Source organism: Echinops telfairi, unplaced genomic scaffold (genome assembly GCF_000313985.2).
Source record: "Echinops telfairi isolate 266 unplaced genomic scaffold, ASM31398v2 ScPeMD7_17;HRSCAF=63, whole genome shotgun sequence".
Classification (NCBI taxonomy): Eukaryota; Metazoa; Chordata; class Mammalia; order Afrosoricida; family Tenrecidae; genus Echinops; species Echinops telfairi.
The window spans coordinates 8,731,794-8,739,784 of NW_022103914.1; positions in this window are offsets into that span (position 1 = coordinate 8,731,794).

Sequence of the window (7,991 nt, forward strand, 5' to 3'; positions counted from 1 at the left end):
TGAATGTACAAATGTGCTTTACACAACTGATGTATATATGGATTGTGATAAGAGTTGTATGAGCCCCTAATAAAATGATTACAAAAAGAAGATTGGGCCGGGGTGTTTGTAGGATAGGTAAGCATCTCCCCCTTGAGAACCTGTTGTTATTGTTTGCTCTTTGATTTCCATGAAGCATAGCAATGACTTTCACTTTGCCCTTTGTCTCGAGTGTCCAGGTAATGTAGCACCCAGAGAATGGTTGAGGTCGGTGGGCACACATGTCTGGTTCCTAGCAGAGCATCATTCACTAATGTGCTCTTCCTGTTGCAGGGTCCAATTTAGGGTTCCATATGGCCTGTGCTTGTCCTGGCTCCTGGGTCTCTTTCCTCTGTGATAGTGCTTTGGTGTCTCATTGTCCTTTGTAACCTTGACACTTTTAGCAAGTCTCTCTCTCTCTTTTTAAATTAATCATTTTATTGGGGGCTCTTAGAAATCTTATAACAATTCATTATTAAATTGTTTTAAGCACACTTGTATGTATGTTGCTTTCAGCATTTCCAAAACATTTTCTTTCTTCTTGAGCCCTTGGTATTAGCTCCTCTTTTCCCCCCTCCCTTCCCCACCGTTGATCAATTATATATTATTATTGTTATTTCGTATCTTACACTGCCCATTGTCTCCCTTCACCCACATTTCCATTATCCATCCCCCCTGTGGGGTGGACTATATATCCAACCTTATGATGGGTTCCCGCTTTTTCCCCCTACTCTTCTTCCCCACCCCCCTGCCTCTGCCCCTACCCTCGTCCTCCATCTGTACCAGTGTGTGTACTTCAGTCTAGCTGGATTGGTAGAACTGGGTCATGGTGGATAGGAAGCATTCAGGAACTAGAGGAATGTTGTATGTTTTGCCAGTGCTATACTGCACCCTGGTTGAATCTTTCCTTCCTTGTGACCCTATCGTGAAGGGATATCCAATTGTCTACAGATGGGCTTTAGGTCTCCACTCCAACCTCCCTTGTTTGCATTGATATAATTGTTTTGGATCTTGTAATACCTGATCCTGTCAGCACCTCATGATCACACAGGCTGGTGTGCTTCTTCCACATAAGCTTAGTTGCTTCCCTGCTAGATGGCCACTTGTTTAACTTCAAGCCTTTCAGACCCCATACGCTATATCTTTTGATAGCCGGGCACCATCTGCTTTCTTCACCACATTTGCTTATGCACCCATTTTGTCTTCAGCTATCTTGTCGGGAAGGTGAGTATCACAGAATGCTGGGTTAGTAGAACAATGTGTTGTTGTGCTGAGAGAGGGTTTGAGTAAGAACTAGCAGATCTCAATTCTATTCAGCTGCTTTAACAGAAATACCACACCTGGGTGGCTTTTAAAGAATAGAAATTTATTTTCTCAAGAGTTTAGGCAACTAGACATCTGGATCCAGGGCACTGGGAAAGGCTCTGCCTCTGTCATCTCTGGAGAAGAGCTCTTTCTGTTTCTGTCCTTTGTTTCCTTGTCGGTCTCCACACAGCATGCGGCCTTTCCTCCATGTGCACTTGCTTCTCTGTGCCTGGTTTGCTCTGTTTCTTTTGCAAAAGTGAGTGGGTTTGAGAGGTCATCTACACTGATGATACTCTCGTGAATGTAACAAAGAAAACCCATTCCCAAATGGGATTACCTCCAAAGTCACAGGGGTAGGGTTCCAACACATTTGGGGGTAGGTTGATATATAGTTGAGTCTACAACAGAGTTCTATTAGTTACTGGTTGAATGCACTCCAGTTTGGGTATGTGAAGTGTTTTCTCACGATTACAGGGAGGTAATGTGGCCTTCTCAGAACATCCTAACAGAGACACGTGATACACACACACACACACACACACACACACACACACACACACACATATCCAATGATGTTAGCCTTGATTGCTTTATTGAGGTACTGCTATGGATTGAGTGTCCCTAATGGAGTAAACCATTTGTGCTTGATTACTAACCTAAACGTTGGTAGTTCAAATCCACCCAGTGGCACCACAGAGAAAGACCTGGTGATCTGCTTCCATCTCAATCAGAGTCAAGGAAACCCTGTGGCACATCATTCTACTCTGTAACACATGGGTTGGCCATGATTCTAATCAACACAATGGCATTGGGTTTGGGAGTTTGGTTATGAATAAAATTGTATCTACCTAAAAGACACGGGGTTGGGAGAGGCTCCTGGTGGTATAGTGGGGTGTGCATATGAGTTTGGACCTACTAACGGCTCCTAGGGAGAAAGAGGAGGCTTTCTGCTCCCATACAGATTTACAGCCAGGGGCAGCCCTGTTCTGACATTCAGGGTTGCTGTGAGTTGGAATTGACTCCATACCAGTGAGTTGCACTGGAGAGGATGTGCTGAAGGCCTAAGCACTGGTATCAGCGAATGAGACCTTGTTTGGAAAGGGGATCTTTGAAGATGTCGTCCGTTAACGTGAGTTCGTACTAGAGTCAGATGTGTCCATATAAAAGAGGGGAGAAGGCCCAGAGACAGGGACGATTGCCCCCTGAAGACAACAGAGATGGAGTGAAGCTGCAGCTACAAGCCAAGGGATGCTTGGGGCTCCCAGAGGTAGGAGAGACAAGCCTCCCCTAAAGCCTTGGGAGAGAACTTGGCCTCGCCAACAACCTGGATCCAGCTTCTGACTTTCAGAACTGAAAGAATCCATTTCTACGTTTTCCATCCCTCACTGTGTGGTCTTTTGTTACAGCAGCCCTCACAGATGAATGCAACTATAACCTCTCAGGGGCTCCCGGCGGGAGGGCAGGCAGGGGAGAGAGGGGGAGAAATGGGGAGCTGAGATCAGGGGCTCAAGTGGGAAGAGAATGCTTTGAAAATGATGATGGCTGGGGGATGAACAACAGAAAAGTGGGTGAAGGGAGACGTTGGCAGGGCAAGATATGACAAAATAATAATTTATAAATTATCAAGGGTTCATGAGGGAAGGGGGAGCGGGGAGGAAGGGGAAAAAATGAGGACCTGATGCCAGGGGCTTAAGTGGAGAGCAAATGTTTTGAGAATGATGAGGGCAATGAATGTACAAATGCTCTTTACACAACTGATGTATGTATGGATTGTGATAAGAGTTGTATGAGCCCCCAACAAAACGATTTAAAAAAGAAAATGATGGTGGCATATGTGCAAATGTACTTGACACGCTGTGTAGTATTAAAAAAAAGTGGCGCTGGGGGGTGAAGGGGAGTGGGGTGCCAGCCCCCACCCGCTGCTACTATTATTGCTACTACTCGGATTCAGTAATACTACTTCTGGGTTCAGTAATGCACAATTGTACAGTTGAGATATATAAGTATTATATTAAAGTCATCAAGCGCATGAGAAATATTACACTAATACAGTCAGACATATTACAGGGTAGCATTGCTCACCTCAGCCCAGTTTGGTGGTCCACGTGGAGAGAGAGGGAAGGGAAGGAGGGGAAGGGAACAAGGGAGAGGGGGGTGACCAGGGAATGAGCAGCAAAGAGCTCAGAGCCAGAGAGAGATCTATATTGCTGACTCACACCTATATACCTTTTGGGGGCATGCCAGCCCACTAATTACAGGTAGAGACATACGTCACAGGGAGGGGTTGCACGATAGGTTACACAGCAATGAGAGGGTGGTCTAGGGGGTGGTCTCTGGGTCTCCATAGGAACCATTATCAGTAGGGTGCAAACCCCTCCTACAGGAGCCTGTCCATTGTCCCCAGAGGCAGGGAGCAGGCCCACCCTGTGGAGGGATGAGACAGCAGTCTGGCAACTGATTGCCCTCAGTGGGGGGAATGCCTGCTCATTTGACCTTCCCCCACAACGCTGGGTGAATGTATGGATTGTGATAAGAGATATAAGAGCTCCCAATAAATTTAATTTTAAAAATTTACAGTTTTATTGACATATAATTCATATATCATACAATTCAATGGCTTAAACATATTAAAATGAAATTGTTGACCAAAAAAAGAAAATGAATGCAAGTGGTTTGCTCTAGGGTCATCCACTGTGTTTACCCCTTTCCCCGGCACGATTTGGGGGACACTTTGAGGCCAAGCCCTCGCTCTGCTTTGGCTCACTTGCTCACCAGCACCAGAATCTGCTCAAGGGTCTTGACCACCCCACCGTCCTGACACTGTGCTTTCCCAACGGGGCGTTTCTCTTTCTTTCTACTTACTCTCCTTAAGTAAGAATTGCTTGGTTTCCTTGGGGTGTGGCAGTCGAGGTTGGAGAATAATGGGGAACTAATAACAATGAGTACATGAAAGAAGAAAATGTTCTAAAATTGATTGTGGTCATAATTATGTGTTAGTTTGGGATGACTAGAGAAACAAATTCATAGACACTCAGGTGTATAAGAAAGAGCTTTATATACAAGAGCAATTGAATATTAAGAAAACATCCTAGCCCAGTCCAGATCAAGTCCCTAAGTCCAATATTACCCATATGTCCAAGACCTGTAAATTCCTCTTCAGATTCATGCAACACAGCAATGACGCCGAGAACAGGAAAATCACAGTCAGTGGGTGGAAAGTCTTGTGGATCCAGTGGCGGTAGAAGCATTCTCAGCGCTGGCAGGGGTCTCCACGTGGCTCCTCTAGCTCCAGGTCTCTGGCTACATTAGAGTAGCTCCATATGGCTTGTCAACAGGAATGTCTCGCAGGAAGACAAGCAGGGAGAGAGAGTGTGTGTCCCACCTCCAGGAAAGAAGACAGGAGTTGCCAGAATCCTCAGGAAATGGACACAGAGACCTCGTTGGCTATGACCTGATTAACAGGCTAGACACCACCCCTTTGCAAGTTGACAGAGATTATGTAACTGCCACAGATTGTATGACTCTTTAACTAATCTGCTTGAGCTATTAAATTGTATGGTAGGTGAATTATATGTCAATAAAACTGCTGAAAATAGTGAACTATACTTCATTTAAACAAAAACAAAGATCTTACAGTGTAGAGGATGAATTGATATTAAACCTAACGGAAATGTTCTAAAATTGATTGTGGTAAAGATTGTACAACTCTTCTTGATTTGGTTGAACTAGTGAATTGTATGATATGTGGATGAAGTGACAATAAAACAGTTAAAAAACAAAAAACTGCTAAAAATAAAACAGTTAAAAAACAAAAACAAAAAATTGCTAAAAATAAAATTAGTATTATGCTACCCATAACATGTAAAAATTGCTTGATGTTATATTGTAATAAAACAGCAATATAAAACCTATGTTCTTTAGCGCCTAGAGGAAGAGATGGACAATGAATAAAATAAATAAAGGGATTAGATAGTACATTAAAAGGTAGCATTGTGTACACTAATATTTCATGTATATTGTATTTCATTAACTATAAACATGCTTCTCCCACTCTCTCTGCCTGACCCTTCAAGTGAAATTAAATCTCCAGATTTCTTCTTGTGGCACCGTTCTATACTCCCATGAGGTCAGCACGCCCCAGTGTGAGACATCAGATGAGGGGCTCGCGAGAGGCAGGCATCACAGAGGGGTCATTGACTGCGAATGAGTTTCCCTATCTATTGACTGATTTAACTTAAAAAAAAAAAAAAAGCATCAATTACAAGAGAGGTCCAGGCTCTGAAAAGTGGCCCTTACATCTGTGGCCCCATTTCCTAAGCTCTCCTCCGAGTGGACCCTCGTCATCGTTAGGTGCCAACGGGTTGGTTCCAAGCTGCACGACAGACTAAGACCCTGCCCTCACAATTTTCATTATGTTGGAGCCCATCGTTGCAGCCACTGTGTCCATCCATGTCCTGGAGGGCCCCCCCTCCCCTGACCTCTCCTTTCCCAAGCATGAAGGCCATCTCTAGGGACTGGTCTCTCCTGAGCACATGTCCGAAGTTTGTGAGATGGAGCCTCGCCCCCTCACTTCTAAGGAACAGGCAGGCCTCCTTCTTCCGAGACATGTGTTTGTTCCGGCAGCGCTCGGCGCGCGCATGTCTTCACCTGCGATGATGCGCATGCATCGGCTCTTCTTCCGCCTTCCTTCCGCATCGTCTGGTGTCTGCAAACACACGAGGTGATCGAAACTACACGCATTGTGTCAGGTGCATCTTAGGCCCCAAGGTGTTAACTTTTTCCCTCTTGACCCCCAACAAAACCCACTGCCCCGGAGTCCAGTCTGATGCATATGACCCTGTAGAACAGTGTAGACCTGCCTCATGGCACGCCCACGGCTGTAAAGCTTCACAGAAGCAGACTGCCACATCTTTGTCCAACTGAGCTGCTGGTGGGTTTGAACCACTGACCGATGGGTTCGTAGGTGAGCGCTAACCAGGCGTGTGTAACTCATTCAGGGATTGCTAATGAACCAATCTAAAGTCAACAGGTGCTGTGCCAACCGGCCACCAGCACGGCCCTGCCAGGGTCACACGTGCAGAACAGCTGGCCGCCGCGCACCCAGACCCCCGTGTTTGTTGTTGTCTGGCTTGCAGAGACTCCGCACTTGAGTGGATTTGGGGGACATTTGATGTCACCCTCCTTGGCTCTAAGTCTGTGCCCCCACAGGGAAATTCATTGCCATCCAGATTTCCCCCGTTGGCTGCAATCTGGTGTCTGCCCAAACAGAGGCGTGTCTACGGAAAACAGTGCTTATGCCAATTACTTTTAAATTGCTGACTGATCTCTTGCAGCTGGCAACTAGAAACGGCCTATTGGCATCCCCGCACCCAACCCCACGCCTTCAAGCGGTGCCCAGAGCCCGTGGCATACCTGCTGTACCCTGGATACAACCCCTACCCTCAAAGCCAGGCGGGAGCTGCCCAAAGCTATGCCAGGAAGAAGTGCAGGGAGGAGAGGCGGGGCGGAGGACACTCGCCCCTGGGCTGATAGCACAGCGGTGCCTGAGAACACACAGAGATTTGGGGGGTGGGAGGATGAGGGGGGTGGGGAGGCTTATCTTCTTCCCCACTCCTCCTTGTACCTGCCAGACCTCAGAGGCTCACCTGAGAGGCCGCACTTTCTGTCTACCTTTCCCGTGGGAATTCAGCTCAGCCAACATAACCCCTGAACTCTGCTGGGCCACCGCCAACAACGTTCAAGCCTTTCCCCCTGCAGATTACAGTGACAGGATGGCGTTTTTATTGAGGCAAGATTAGATTTTTTCTCCCCCCCAGATTTAAGAAGTGTGGTTCACATGATCTCTAGTACTTTCTCTCTTGCTCGAAGACCACAGAGCTGCCAATTTCAATTTGCTTCAGCTTTTATCACGGGGGGAAGCTTAAGAGAAGAAAGAAATGGAGGGAGTGCCTGCAAGCAGTATTTCTCTTGCCCCTGGCACTTCGCACGAGGGTGGCGGAGGACACACACATTGCCCAGTCCCTTTTGTGGAGCTGGTGAGCTAGGAAGATGTCAGGAGACCCATTGCCTCCAGGCTGGCCTGCTGCCGGACACCATGCACCCGCCTCCATGGACACGCTCCTGTGGAAACGCCAGACAGGGAAATGAACGCGCTTGATCAGACACAATCGTCAGGGGAGGGGAGAGAAACGATGCTCAATAACCCAATCAAAGGGCCCCTTCCTTTTGATTCTAATTCCACTCGTGCTCTGGGGGACCTTTCCTGACTCATTCTTGCAGTCACTGTATGTACTGAGCACCCACCTCCTCTGCACCCGCACTGCTAGGGAAGAAAGAAGGTAAGGGAATAAAGTCCCTCGCTTTCCTTGCTCTTATTTTTAAAAGGATGTTTTATTGTTGTTGGGGGGAGGGGGGGTTGATGGAAGTTGACACAGCCAATTTGGTTTCCATTTAAGAATTTCTGTACAACAAAACTATGTATGGACTTTATGTGAAACTGAAAATCCGCTCTGTAAACCTAATTCACAATAAAAAGTTGATTAAACAACAAAACAAAGAATTTCTGTACAGTATGCTCAGTGGCATAAGTTACATTCTCCACAAGGAGTCCACCCTCTCTGGTTTCTTAAACTCTGGATTGTGAGTTGGGGGAAGGCTGACAAAACAGC